The 15,119-nt window shown below is 48.2% G+C and overlaps 2 protein-coding genes across 6 annotated transcripts in view; both read left to right on the top strand.

The window, feature by feature from the left end:
• Positions 1 to 15,119, top strand: part of LOC127607133 (uncharacterized) — a 63,747-nt gene that overhangs the window by 25,759 nt on the left and 22,869 nt on the right. The gene's annotated exons all lie outside the window — the stretch shown is intronic.
• The window catches only part of arfrp1 (ADP-ribosylation factor related protein 1), a 33,410-nt gene that overhangs the window by 8,791 nt on the left and 9,500 nt on the right, over positions 1 to 15,119 (top strand). The gene's annotated exons all lie outside the window — the stretch shown is intronic.

Genomic DNA, 15,119 nt, shown 5'->3' with positions numbered 1-15,119 from the left:
ATTCAATGGATAACTATTGGGGTCATGTCCTGTGACAGTCACCCAAGCATCCATACAATTAACCAAATAAGTAATTGGGCGTACCTCAGGTAGCAATTCAGACGCCAATTGTTGTAGGGGACCCAATGGAGTTGGATAAAGGGAACTCAGTGCGTCTGATTTTCTATCATTCAACCTAGTCAATTTGCAAGAGGCTATTCCCTCAAAAAGGTCCATAATCTCTTTGGGTAAATACTTACACTTAAGCCAGTCTATTGCCCACAACTATATGTCAGTCAATTTTAGGCAAATCCAGTAACATTTGCCTCGTCAATTCAGTCTCATTACTTATAAAAGTGGTTTCATCCTAAACACTCATGCTCTCATTATCCTATTTAATTTGCATACATTTTTCTCATTTTAACAATTGTTTATGAACCACCCTGGAAGATCAGGGGGAAGCTTGACACACAATGGATTCGGGTGGGGGGCCTGTGGAATGGCTAGAATGTGTTACCCCCCTTCCTGTAGGTTTGTGCTTACACGAAGAGCCAATGGGGAGCCTACACAATGATTAAAGTGCCCCTCTGTTAAAAGATGTTTATATTTTTTCTTAATTCACTCAATATCTTTAAACCACACAACAGTGTCTGCGATTGTGATGAATATAGACACATTTTCGTGTGTCTGGTGAGCTCAGGTCTGGCTGCAAATTGACCATCCGCTCCAAATTCTCCTGCCTTGTCTATGTACAAATGATCACTCGCCGCTTGTGGTCATATAAATACGTTAATCAGCTTGTAATTGGCATCATCCCGTGTTGTGTTCTGTGCCTCTATTGCTAGTATGTTGTGTGTTACTGCAATTTGTCAGCTGAAATGAACGGCCGGAGTAGTCATCACTTTCCAATTGATGTATTGACGCAACCAGCCATCCTGTGTTTCCTCGCACCCCGGATTGGCAGGGCAGGGGCTCCACAGGTGGTTTGGAACGCAGATGACAAGGTCATTCATGTTTTTCCACTCGCATTGCTCTGGTTTGCCGAGCGGTATGTAAATGTGTTGTCCTTGTGAGAGGAGTGGCTTGACCGCCCTTCCTACCCACACTGTGGTGAAACACCACTGATCTTTCCAATACACGTGCTCAACAACAATACCGTGGGGTTTCAGGCCCAGAAAAACTTTAATGTAGTCAGGGTCTGGTCCTGGTGTCTGCTTACGTCTTATAGTCAAGTGCAGGTTGTTCGCCGTTTGCACGTTACCTCCTGGCTTTAATTTGGTACCTGCCAATCGAACTAGACATTCGGAACTCCCAGTTACGTCATTGTTCGGTAAATCGAATATCTAAAAATAGCGAGCATCATCTTGACTATTCCTCATGCGGGCTTCAACCTGGCCCTTGTGATTTACGATGGTGTAAATCTCGAGTTGCGTTTGAGCATCTCGTGCCAATAAATTATGTGGACAGCGAGAATTTAGCGCGGCTTATATAATGTCAGGGGCTGCCCAGAGCCGTGTGCTCCTTTCATGCGAATTTTGCCATTGCTTGCCTTCACAGTATCGCGATCCCAACGACCAAGAACAGTGATATCGGCGCCCGTGTCAACAAGGAAGACGGTCGAGATTCCTTCGACCAACAACGTAATTTCCGGTTTAGTTATGGACGAGGTTTGACATCTCAGCAGGTAGTTTTCTGTGTCGATTGCTACCAGCTGAAATGTCACCTTCCTCCTCACTTGAGGCGGGCGATTCGAACAAAGGCGCAGAGGCCTTTACCGCTGTCATAGCTACCTCCTCTGTTTTATTCCGTGTTGGTCGTAAATCCTCATCTGATGAGGAGGTCCCCGTGCTACTATCACTCTTCCGCACGCGCCTGTCCTTCCGCTGTTGTTCTATATTCTTTCACCATGTGACCCTTTTGCCCACAAAGGAAACATTTGCCTTCAACAAAGTTTTTGGTCCCTAGGGGTTAAACTGAAGGGAGCAAACGACCTTATTTGTTTATTACTTTTATAAGTAGGACCCGTTTTTTTCATGTGTACATTTGGGTTTTTTGTGGATTAAGAAACGTTGGTTACGTGACTCTCATTCTTTTTCTTGTTCTCGAGTCGCTTGAAATTCCGTGCATAATTTAAAACCTAATCGATCTGACATGTTGGCCAATTCAAATTGTGTCTTTTGACATATTGGGTAACATCAGGATGTGCTTGGTTCAACAAATGCTGTTTTAAATGCGAATTGAACGAGTCTGACTGTGTCTCAGGGATACCGCCGTGTATTTTGAACACTGTTCGCAGACGGTGGTAAAAATCGTCCGTAGTTTCGTCAGCCTTTTGGATGCATGTGGCAATTTGTTTAGGATCTTCCGTCCGCTCGTATGCCTTGGCGCAAGGTTCCATAATTTGGTCAAGGGGTCGCCCTGGCTGCGTGAGTTCATCATAGCACAGATAACCTCCCGCAGCTTTCCTACCATTAAAGTTACCCACAACTGCGCCAAACTTAGAACTGGTAGTTAATGAGAGCAATTTCAAAAGTTTACTCGCGTTAAGACTGTGACTGTGGACCAAATCCGATAATTCTCTCACAAACTCGTCCGGGTCGTCCTTTGGTTTTGGAAGTGACGTTGCGATGTCTCGAAATTCGGCTGGCGTCCATGGTCTATATACGTACAGCGATTCCTCTTTCGTTGATGGCATTTGAACCATAGGGAACGCTTGGAAAGGGTACCATTCGAATCTAGACTAATGCAAATTATGCTTTAGCGGGGTGGATGGGTCGAGAGTCCGCCTCCACTCCCCCACCGTGCCTTTGGAGCGCGTTTGGGGTTGATGTCCAGGGTTTGGACCATCCTGCGATTTGACCGGGTTCTCCAATTAAATGCGGCAGTTTGATCGGGGGGTTTGATTTGTTCCCCAGGACGGAGGGGGTACCAAATTCTTTTCTCTCGTAGTTTGCAAATGCGGGGAGAAAGCCGGGTACAGCTCTCTCAAAAGGGGCGGCTGAGGGTGGCGATGCAGCAGCCGCTGCAATTAAATCCTCATCCAGCCTTTGACGTTTGTCTTTCGCCTTCTTCGCCTATATTAGTCTGGCCCTTTCAACGAGTATTTTACACTTATACCATTGATTTCCGTGTTCCTTATTTTTTCGCTTTTCCTTGTCTTTCAGCGATAATTTGCCCAACACTGTTTCCAATTCATCGCAATCATTAACGTCTCCTGAGAATCCGTATTTCTTTTTCCACTTTTTCACGAATCGCGTTGACCCTCTGCAGTCAATTTCAGCTAATCGCATGTTTTCAATGATCGCTTCTACATCGTGACGTCTGCTGTGTTCCGCTCAATCGCCATCAACCTGAGGACTTCCGGTACGCCATGTTGCCTCGCAACAGCTGGAAGCGTTTACAGGTATTTTACAAACCGAAAAACAAACGGTACGTGCCCGCGCCGGAGTTTATGTGGGTTACGTTACCACAATAGCGTGATCGCCAATCACACTTATGCCCTAACACAAAAACTATACGCGTAACACACGCATACAACGTTAGACGCACACATACGCCGAGGTGGTCAACCTCTGCAGGTAGGCAGAGCTTCCTTACCGTTGATGCTTCGCAAGAAACGCTATCTAAATGAGTCGATGCTCTCACAGATGCGCTTGGGCTCTGTGTCCGGTGGGAATCTAATTTCCCCCGTACTGCTAACCACGAAACGGTACTCGAGCCAGCCTACTCTGTTTTCGGCGTTAACTCGTCTAATTCCGTCACTCAGTGGAGAGAACCGACTACGCAACGGTTACTCCACCACGCCGACTGACCTTATTTTTCCCGACAATTGTCCCGATGCCGAGCTGAACCCAGGTCTGTTGGATGATGGCGTTTGCTCATTCCCCAGGGCGTCCAGTGTGCGGCTGGCTCCTTCAGGAAAAGTCTCCACGAGGTCTGGTTGGCTTCCGAGGCGCAAAACGCGGGATCAGCCACGGATCGTCCACTGGAGGAAATCGTATAGTCCAACAAACAAGCTCAAATCCGTTCGAACAAGCGCATCATCCTGCCGACAACGCCAAGTTTCTGTCAGATTTCTTGGACAAAGTTAAAGAAATGACATGGCACACAGAAAAATTGTCTTCAATATCGGCGGAAGCGGATCTCTGAGAGCGAACGACGATTAGTTGCTCCGCGATCACACTTGAGCTTCCTTCCCGCCAATTCAGACTTTTATTGTAACATACAAGGAAAACACTGCCCCCGATATTTGCATATCGCACGGACCCCTGGTCCGGCCCCTCGGTAGTGATTGGTTACCTGTTTTTAAACATTGAATCACCAGTACGTTGGCGCCTTTTCTGTCTGCTCTAAATTGAATTAACGTGCAGACTTTTCGGATGGCCAATGTCGCCTGGGCGCGACAGGTGTTCTCAACTCGTCTTTTGTTGTTCAACCGCTGTTCCTGAATTATTAATTCCCCTTTTGTGACCGAGTTTCGCCCTCTATCCCGTGATCGCCCACCTGCATTGACGTGCTAATTGTGGACCTCAACAGCCCTGCGGCCAGGTAACCGGTGCCTTTATGCACAGGCATTTGGGGGTGCTGGATACGCACCCAAACATTTCGATGTGCCCAAATTAAGATGAAACTTTAAACATGATACAATTTTTCTCATAGATTCCTCGAACACATATATAGCCATAGAACAGAAAATTCTTTGGGCCTTGCAAATCAGTCAAAATTCAGTAAAATGTGAGGGATTGAGGGGGTTGCTCCAGTGAAAAGAGGTGGTATTCAATGAGTTAAAAATCAAACGATTAAAATATTGAATCTAATTAAAAATGCAACTGTCACAATTAAGTCGAATTCACACAAAAAATTATCGTGATTACTCACGCTTGATTTTTTTTGTCCTATTTTTACCCATTTCAATGCTCTCATCAACATAGAATCATGAATCAGATTTCTATGTGCAAAATGAAAATATTTACTGAAATAATTTCGATTTTCAATTTTACATGAACATTTTTCTACCATAGGCATCACCAACATTTACAACACGTTGGTTCCACTCATCTCACTGGCCGCTCTCGGTTCATCCAACTTAATTCTTTTACTTCACAATCCCTCCCCGTCTCTTCTGGTGTTCTTCAGGGTTCTGTCCTAGGTCCGCTCCTTTTCATTATCTACCTCCTTCCGCTCTGAAACATTTTTCGCAAATTTGGCTTACACTTTAACTGCTTTGCAGATGACACCCAGCTCTACCTCTCCAGCAAACTCGACGCCTCTCTCCCACCCTCATCCCTCTCTCACTGTCTCTCAGAAATCAAATCTTGGTTCACCCATAATTTCCTCAAGCTAAACAGTAATAAAACAGAATTCCTACTCGTCGGTACCAAATCTACTCTAAACAAAGCCGACAGTTTTTAAAATTGATTCTACCCTCTGCCCGTCTCAGTACAATGGGGTGCAGAGCCTTCAGTCGCTCGTAATATTGACCCTCTTTCCATCTTCAAAACCCAGCTCAAAACCCACCTATTCAGACTTACTTATCCACCTTAAATCTTTCTTTCTTTGTTTATCATTTTATCTCTGGTTTTATTGTTGCTCTTGGTTGTAAAGTGTCCTTGAGTGTTGTGAAAGACGGTTGCAAATGTAGTGCATTACCATTATTATTATTCCCAGCAGTACAATTTGCAGCGTTTCTCAGAGGCTGTGAGCCACGGGTACCGTTCATAATTGCTCATCTGAAAATGACGGGCAAACCCTTTTCCTTGCTGGGACAGGCTAGCTTGCGCAGGAGTTGGGCGACCTCTTCGCACAATATCCAGCTTTTTGTGGAAGGCCCGTCTTGAAAATTGTGTGGAAAGTAGTTCTGCAAACAGATCGTCTTCTCCTTCGGTCATTTTGGGTTAAAATGCAGTGATAGCTCGAGCAGGCGCTAATCCAATCACCGAACGCGCACCGCCAGTCTCGACGTAAGCCCTTCTAGCTGGCCCTCGTACGCAGACTAGAGACTCGTGATCTGATTGGCTATTGCAACCTGACTGTGCCCGTTCACTTACAGCACACAGGGGCCTACTCTGTTTAATCTGAAGGCCCCGAGCAAGTTTAATTTACCTGGCAACACAAGCTAGCTGAAATATGATTGGTTAAAAACTAACATAGGAAGTAATTTATGGAGTGGCTTTCAATGTTCGTTAAAAAAACATTGAAATCCACTTGATTAGGTGGAAATAATATGACGAAAAGAATACAGAGAAATAATTTCGTTTACATATTTATGGAAATTAAATTTGTAATTGTCAGAAAAGTAAATGTAATAAATTTACTTTTCTGAGAATGTTGAGGCCAGCAGAGAAGGCCTTGCTGGCCCTGACGGAACGCCACTGATATATACTCTATATATAAACCCTCGTCTCACCCCTCATTCAGCTCGGGTCCTATACCAGAGGCCAGTAAGCTTGAGGGTTCTGCGCAGTATCCTTGCTGTTCCCAGCACTGCACATTTCTGGACTGAGATGTCCGATGTTGTTCCCGGAATCTGTTGCAACCACTCATCTAGTTTGGGGGTCATTGCCCCGAGTGCTCTGACCACCACAGGCACGACTGTCACCTTTACCTTCCAGGCTCTCTCCAGCTCCTCTCTGAGCCCTTGGTATTTCTCGAGTTTCTCATGTTCCTTCTTCCTGATGTTTCCATCACTTGGGACCGCTACATCCACTACAACGGCTTTCCTCTGCCCTTTATCTATGATCACGATATCTGGTTGGTTCGCCATTACCATCTTGTCAGTCTGGATCTGGAAGTCCCACAGGATCTTCGCTTTGTCATTCTCCACCACCTTCGGAGGTGTTTCCCATTTTGACCTTGGGGTTTTCAGTCCATACTCCGCACAGATGTATCGGTAGACTATGCCAGCCACCTGGTTATGGCGTTCCATGTAGGCTTTAAACTGAGGCTCAGAGGGGATCGAGCCTTTTCTGTTGCTGGTCCCTCTCTCTGGAATGACCTCCCACTGAACATTCGGCAAGCCTCCTCGCTGCCCGTCTTTAAAGCCCTCCTCAAAACTCACTTGTATTCTTTGGCGTTCGACTCAGCATGACTTAGATTTGTTCTTGATTTTACTGCTTGGTGCTTTCTACCGCCTTTATTAACGATTCGTCTTACTGTTTATTGTGTATGTTAAATCGCTCTATGTACAGCACTTTGTATGCAGCGATGGCTGTTTGAAAGTGCTCTAAAAATACTGTTGACTTGACTTTCCCTGCCAGCATCTTACACCCTGCAGTTATGTGTTGGATTGTCTTAGGTGCCTCTTTGCAGAACCTACACCTTGGGTCTTGTCTGGTGTGGTATATCTGGGCCTCAATGGCTCTGGTGCTCAGGGCCTGCTCCTGAGCAGCCAGGATGAGTGCGTCTGTGCTATCCCTCAGGCCAGCCCTCTCTAGCCACTGATAGGACTTCTTGAGATCAGCCACTTCGGTTATGGCCCGGTGGTACTTCCCGTGTAGGGGCTTGGTCCACCCATGATGGTCCCTATTCCAACTCCTCATCCTCTGTTCCCCATTGTCTGAGACATTCTCTGAGTACGTCATCCGTTGGAGCCTTCTCCTTGATGTATTCATGGAGCTTGGATGTTTCATCCTGGACAGTGGCTCTCACACTCACTAGTCCCCGGCCTCCTTCCTTTCGGCTTGCGTACAGTCTCAGGATGCTGGATTTGGGATGGAACCCTCCAAGCATGGTTAGGAGCTTTCGGGTCTTAACGTCCGTGGTCTGAATCTCTTCCTTTGGCCTTATTATTCCTGCAGGATATCTGATCACTGGCAGGGCATAGCTGTTTATTGCCCGGGTCTTATTCTTGCCTTTGAGCTGGCTTCTTAGGACTTGCCTCACTCGCTGGAGGTATTTGGCCGTAGCCGCTTTCCTTGTTGCCAGTTCGAGGTTGCCATTGGCTTGTGGCATACCGAGGTACTTGTAGCTGTCCTCAATGTCTGCTATTGTTCCTTCAGGGAGTGAGACCCCTTCAGGGCGGACTACCTTTCCTCTCTTAGTCACCATTCGACTACATTTCTCAAGCCCGAATGACATCCCGATGTGGCTGCTGTAGATCCTGGTTGTGTGGATCAGGGAATCTATGTCCCTTTCGCTCTTAGCATACAGCTTTATGTCATCCATGTAGAGGAGGTGACTGATTGTAGCTCCATTTCTGAGGCGGTATCCATAGCCTGTCTTGGTGATTACTTGACTTAGGGGGTTCAGTCCTATGCAGAACAGCAGTGGGGAGAGTGCATCACGTTGGTATATGCCACATTTGATGGACACTTGGGTAAGTGGCTTGCCATTGGCTTCAAGTATGGTTTTCCACATCCTCATCGAGTTCGCAACGAAGGCTCTTAGGGTCCTGTTCACCTTATAGAACTCCAAGCATTCAGTGATCCATGTATGTGGCATCGAGTCATAGGCTTTCTTGTAATCAATCCAAGCTGTGCACAGGTTGGTACGTCGGGACCTGCAGTCTTGTGCGACTGTTCTGTCAACCAGGAGCTGATGTTTGGCTCCTCTGGTATCTCTACCAATGCCCTTCTGTGCTTCGTTCATGTATTGATCCATGTGTCCACTTATCTTTGCCGCAATGATGCCTGACATGAGCTTCCATGTTGTGGAGAGACAAGTTATTGGCCGACAGTTGGATGGGGCTGCACCCTTCGAGGGATCCTTCATGATCAGGATCGTTCGCCCTTCGGTTAGCCATTCTGGGTGTGTCCCATCCCTCAGCAGCTGGTTCATTGTACTGCTAGGCGCTCATGGCTGTGAGTTTCTTTAGCCAGTAGGTGTGGACCATGTCCGGGCCTGGTGCTGTCCAGTTCTTCATATCTGAGACTCTTTCCTGTATATCTGCCACTGTTATGGTAACCGGGTTCTGTTCAAGGAGGTTGCTGTGCTCCTCTCTCAGGGTCACCAGCCATTGTGCACTGCTGTTATGTGCAACCTCCTTCTCCCATATATATATATATATATATATATATATATATATGAGCGGCTGGATAGCTCAGTTGGTAAGGCATCGGTTTGGCATACGGGAGACGGTGGTTCGAATCCCGCTTGGAGCAAAAACAATGAGCACATAACACCATCCAGTGTGGGTCCTTGGGCAAGATCCTTCACGCTAATGCCTACCTCATACAATGATGAGAGACAATAAAACGAATGACATGCCGGCTCAGACGTCGCCCGGCCAAACAAGGTCTGCGTCAGGTGCTGGGGAACCAGAGCACCTTGATGAAAAATGGGCTACTGGAACAAAGCGGAGATGGGCGAGAGGCGATAACATGGCTCTGTTGGAATGCTACTACTCAAGCAACCCTAGTCAGAGGGGTTACATGCAGAGAATGTGGGCTAAATGGTTACTTCGAAACCCACAGTCACGGTTGACCACGAAACAACTAGTAGCTCAGTGTTCCAACATCCACAAACGGCAACTGCTGTCACAACTTGAGATTGATGAGGTACAACGCAGGTTCCATGGCGAAGGGCCCCAGGCTGCCAGATCAGAGGAAGAGGCCATACAAGAGATTGGGAGGCAAGCCCCAATGAATGCAGATGATGATATTGGGAGGCCAGCCCCAATGAATGAAATGCTGAGCGAGGCAGCAACTGACCTGAAAGCTAAGATCATGGCGAGAATGAAAGCTGGGCAACCTAGAAACCGATTACAACGGCTATGTGAAGTACCATCTGAAAGTCTCATAGAAAGTGTGAATGCAGCACTGAGGGCGATCCCTACCGTAACGATCACAGAAACCAATGAGCTGATATACGCTTCAGCATCAGTGATCCTGGAGACTCTGGGCTATAAGAGCAACCATGGAAGCCATGAGATACGTTACCCACCATGGAAAAGACGGTTGGAGGCTAAGATCAAGGCGGTCCGGAAAGATGTGAGTCAATTGACGGAGGCGCAGAGAGGTGTGATGAAAAGGCCGATACCCGAGAGGTACATCCAGATGACCATACCTGAAGCACTCGAAACTGCCAAACAAAGGCTCCAAGCCTTGTCCAGTCGCCTAAAGCGGTACACGAAAGAGAATGAGGGCAGACGAATAAACAGGCTGTTCGCAACACAACCTGCGAAAGTGTACGCTCAGTGGCAGGGTCCTAACAACAGAGCTGACCCACCAAGACTGGAAACTGAAAGGTACTGGAAAGGCATATGGGAGAAGGAGGTTGCACATAACAGCAGTGCACAATGGCTGGTGACGCTGAGAGAGGAGCACAGCAACCTCCCTGAACAGAACCCAGTTACCATAACAGTGGCAGACATACAGGAAAGAGTCTCAGATATGAAGAACTGGACAGCACCAGGCCCGGACATGGTCCACACCTACTGGCTAAAGAAACTCACAGCACTCCATGAGCGCCTAGCAGTACAAATGAACCAGCTGCTGAGGGATGGGACTCACCCAGAATGGCTAACCGAAGGGCGAACAATCCTGATCATGAAGGATCCCTCGAAGGGTGCAGTTCCATCCAACTATCGGCCAATAACCTGTCTCTCCACAACATGGAAGCTCATGTCAGGCATCATTGCGGCTAAGATAAGTGGGCACATGGATCAATACATGAGCGAAGCACAGAAGGGCATTGGTAGAGATACCAGAGGAGCCAAACATCAGCTCCTGGTTGACAGAACAGTGGCACAAGACTGCAGGTCCCGACGTACCAACCTGTGCACAGCTTGGATTGATTACAAGAAAGCCTATGACTCGATGCCACATACATGGATCACTGAATGCTTGGAGTTGTATAAGGTAAACAGGACCCTAAGAGCCTTCGTTGCGAACTCGATGAGGATGTGGAAAACCACACTTGAAGCCAATGGCAAGCCACTTACCCAAGTGTCCATCAAATGTGGCATATACCAAGGTGATGCACTCTCCCCACTGCTGTTCTGCATAGGACTGAACCCCCTAAGCCAAGTAATCACCAAGACAGGCTATGGATACCGCCTCAGAAATGGAGCTACGATCAGTCACCTCCTCTCCATGGATGACATAAAGCTGTATGCTAAGAGCGAAAGGGACATAGATTCCCTGATCCACACAACCAGGATCTACAGCAGCGACATCGGGATGTCATTCAGGCTTGAGAAATGTAGTCGGATGGTGACTCAGAGAGGAAAGGTAGTCCGCACTGAAGGGGTCTCGCTCCCAGAAGGAACAATAGCAGACATTGAGGACAGCTACAAGTACCTTGGTATACCACAAGCCAATGGCAACCTCGAACTGGCAACAAGGAAAGCGGCTACGGCCAAATACCTCCAGCGAGTGAGGCAAGTCCTAAGAAGCCAGCTCAATGGCAAGAATAAGACCCGGGCAATAAACAGCTATGCCCTGCCACTGATCAGATACCCTGCAGGAATAATAAGGTGGCCAAAGGAAGAGATTCAGACCACGGATGTTAAGACCCGAAAGCTCCTAACCATGCATGGAGGATTCCATCCCAAATCCAGCACCCTGAGACTGTACGCAAGCCGAAAGGATGGAGGCCGGGGACTAGTGAGTGTGAGAGCCACTGTCCAGGATGAAACATCCAAGCTCCATGAATACATCAAGGAGAAGGCTCCAACGGATGACGTACTCAGAGAATGTCTCAGACAATGGGGAACAGAAGATGAGGCGCTGGAAGAGGGACCATCATGGGAGGACAAGCCCCTACACGGGATGTACCACCGGACCATAACTGAAGTGGCTGATCTCAAGAAGTCCTATCAGTGGCTAGAGAGGGCTGGCCTGAAGGACAGCACAGAGGCACTCATCCTGGCTGCTCAGGAGCAGGCCTTGAGCACCAGAGCCATTGAGGCCCATATATACCACACCAGACAAGACCCAAGGTGTAGGTTGTGCAAAGAGGCACCTGAGACGATCCAACACATAACTGCAGGGTGTAAGATGCTGGCAGGGAAAGCGTACATGGAACGCCATAACCAGGTGGCTGGCATAGTCTACCGAAACATCTGTGCAGAGTATGGACTGGAAACCCCAAGGTCAAAATGGGAAACACCTCCGAAGGTGGTGGAGAATGACAGAGCGAAGATCCTGTGGGACTTCCAGATCCAGACTGACAAGATGGTAATGGCGAACCAACCAGATATCGTGATCATAGATAAAGGGCAGAGGAAAGCCGTTGTAGTGGATGTAGCGGTCCCAAGTGATGGAAACATCAGGAAGAAGGAACATGAGAAACTCGAGAAATACCAAGGGCTCAGAGAGGAGCTGGAGAGAGCCTGGAAGGTAAAGGTGACAGTCGTGCCTGTGGTGGTCGGAGCACTCGGGGCAGTAACCCCCAAACTAGATGAGTGGTTGCAACAGATCCCTGGAACAACATCGGACATCTCAGTCCAGAAATGTGCAGTGCTGGGAACAGCAAGGATACTGCGCAGAACCCTCAAGCTTCCTGGCCTCTGGTAGAGGACCCGAGCTGAATGAGGGACGGACACCACCCGAGGGGTGAGATGAGGATTTTTTTTTTTTATATATATATATATATATTCCGCGTCGTCCCGCACGCGGTCTGTCCTTCCGTCTGTCCCTTTTCAAAACGTACCTACTTCACCGCGCCGCCACTGCGCGCCGCCACTGCGCCGCTCAGGCAGTGGCTCACTACGATCGCGCGGGCATCTTAGCGAAAAAATGTTGTCTACCCACAAGCATTGCAATAAAATTGTTACTTATTTAGTAAAACTAAACATCTCTTTATTTTCGCGATAAGAAATGAAGATGAACAAAAAGTTGAACCAAGCAACAACACTTTTGTGGGCCGAAGGCCCACCTTACCAGCCTTCCGCAGGAACTAGCTGATGAGCCGCCCGGAGGAACCAGCTAGTATATATATATATATATATATATATATATACACACACACACACACACACACACACATCTTCCCCCGGAATTTTCAGGAAAGTCCACTTGCATCTCTGTTACTTAAATACAATACAAATCTTTAATTATAGAAAATTACAAAGTAATTCACATTTTCTTCTGATAGAGACAAAGAGACTTGTGTTCCTCTCACTTTACACTGTGACAGTGTAGCTGTTAGCCTCCAGCTAGTTGCTGGCTAGCTATCCCAGCGCAGCAGATGTGTTTATGATCAGACAATTAATTGGTATTGATGAAGAGGAGGCAAAGAGATGTTTTTTTTTTTTGACAAGCCCAATCACCCCACATTCACTCTTTAAGTGACGGTTTATGTGAATATGTATTAACACATCGATAGCTCTATGTGAATGCGGATTTTAAGTATGGACAACACACCACCGCCCTTTCTCACTTTGCTTGTTAGGGACTAGATTAAGCAAGACCACTCAGTCTGACAGCTTTAAAGATCACTCTGTCTGTTCCTAGGTGCGCAAGCACTCATCCGCAGCTTTTAAGAATTTTCTCCTCAACAAGAGTCATCCACCACCCTTCGGTTTCGCATCAACCCTCAGCCTCCAGATGAAGAGCCGAAGCCCAGTCCTGAAAAGGGTATGACAGCGGTGGCCACGGTCTTTTCTGGTCTTCGACTCATCCTCTGGAGGCATCGGGTATCTTGTGATCCCGGCCAATGCACCAAGAAATGTCAAAGTCAGCAATGAGATATTCATCATAATAACAATGAGGAGAGAAGACACTCGATTCTGGTATCAATCTTGTGAGGGGGAATGGACAGAAGCGGTAGGTTTTAGTTCTCTGCATGTCACCCAATTATGTCCCCACTAGCCCTGTCATTTATTTCTCATTAGGAGTCTACTAGACGGGTGTGTCCAACCTCAGGTTGTTTGACTGTGTGTGTATGTGAGTGAAAATTACATACATGTGTGCAATCAAGGAGCCAGACAAAGCACGGCTCAAACACCCCTTATGATGAGTAAAATATATGGACCAAGGTTTCCCTTGCCCGGATGCGGGTCACCGGGGCCCCCATCTGGAGACAGGCCTGGAGGTGGTGCTCGTTGGCAAGCGCCTGGTGGCCGAGCCTACACCAATGGGGCCCGGCCCGAAGAGGCAACGTGGGTCCTCCTTCCCATGGGCTCACCACCCATGAGAGGGGCCAAAGGGGTCGGGTGCAATGTGAGCTGGGTGGCAGCCAAAGGCGGGGACCCTGGCGGTCCGATCCTCGGCTGCAGAAGCTAGCTCTTGGGACATGGAATGTCACCTCTCTGGCAGGGAAGGAGCCCGAGCTGGTGTGTGAGGCAGAGAATTTCCGACTGGATATAGTCGGACTTGCCTCCACACACAGCCTAGGTTCTGGTACCAGTCCTCTCGAGAGGGGTTGGACTCTCTTTCACTCTGGAGTTGCTCACGGTGAGAGGCGCAGAGCAGGTGTGGGCATACTTATTGCCCCCCGGCTCAGTGCCTGTACATTGGGGTTCACACCGGTGGACGAGAGGGTTGCATCCCTCCGCCTGCGGGTGGGGGGACGGGTCCTGACTGTTGTTTGTGCATATGCACCAAACAGCAGCTCAGCATACCCACCCTTTTTGGAGTCCTTGGAGGGTGTGCTGGAGAGTACTCCTGCTGGGGACTCCCTTGTTCTACTGGGGGACTTCAATGCTCACGTGGGCAATGGCAGTGAGACCTGGAGGGGCGTGATTGGGAAGAACGGCTCCCCCGATCAGAACTCGAGTGGTGTTTTGTTATTGGACTTCTGTGCTCGCCACGGATTGTCCATAACGAACACCTTGTTCAAACATAAGGGTGTCCACGTATGCACTTGGCACCAGGACACCCTAGGCCGCAGTTCGATGATCGACTTTGTAGTTGTATCATCGGATTTGCTGCCGCATGTTCTGGACACTCGGTTGAAGAGAGGGGCAGAGCTGTCAACTGATCACCACCTGGTGGTGAGTAGGCTTCGATGGTGGGGGAAGATGCGGGTCCGTCCTGGCAGACCCAAACATATTGTGAGGGTTTGTTGGGAGTGTCTGGCGGAATCCCCTGTCAGAAGGAGTTTCAACTCCCACCTCCGACAGAGCTTTTTCCATGTTCCGGGGGAGGCGGGGGACATTGAGCCCGAGTGGACCATGTTCCGTGCCTCTATTGTTGAGGCGGCCAATCTGAGTTGTGGCCGTAAGGTGGTTGGTGCCTGTCATGGCGGCAACCCCCGTA

The sequence above is a fragment of the Hippocampus zosterae genome, chromosome 9 (assembly GCF_025434085.1).
Source record: "Hippocampus zosterae strain Florida chromosome 9, ASM2543408v3, whole genome shotgun sequence".
NCBI lineage: Eukaryota > Metazoa > Chordata > Actinopteri > Syngnathiformes > Syngnathidae > Hippocampus > Hippocampus zosterae.
This window is presented reverse-complemented; position numbering and strand designations above follow the sequence as displayed.